This window comes from Opisthocomus hoazin, unplaced genomic scaffold, assembly GCF_030867145.1.
Source record: "Opisthocomus hoazin isolate bOpiHoa1 unplaced genomic scaffold, bOpiHoa1.hap1 HAP1_SCAFFOLD_110, whole genome shotgun sequence".
NCBI lineage: Eukaryota > Metazoa > Chordata > Aves > Opisthocomiformes > Opisthocomidae > Opisthocomus > Opisthocomus hoazin.
Window position 1 is genome coordinate 247,109 of NW_027448773.1, and position 392 is coordinate 247,500.

Below are 392 nucleotides of genomic sequence, written 5' to 3' on the forward strand. Positions count from 1 at the left end.
AGGCCCGTTTGCAGGGGTGCCTGCACGGGGGGAGGTGGGGTGGGGGGGGGGGGGGGGGTGGGGCGGGGCGGCGGGAATTTTTTGGTTTTTGTTGCTTTTTTATTTTTTTTCCGCTTTTGAAACACAGACGCCGCCCCGCCTTCGGGCGTTTCAGCCGAGCTGATAGAAAGCTGCGCCCCTTCCCGTTGCTTGCGGGGGGGGTTGGTGCCGCGGAAGGGGGTGGCGGGGGGGGCGGGAACGGGACGGGGACGGGGACGGGGACGGGGACGGGGACGGGGACGGGGACGGGGACGGGTCTGGCCGACGGGTCTGGACGACAGCGCCCCCCCGACCCCGCGTCCCGGCCGGCCACCACGTCTACCCGGGACCGGGTCGGCGGGGAGGACAGGTCT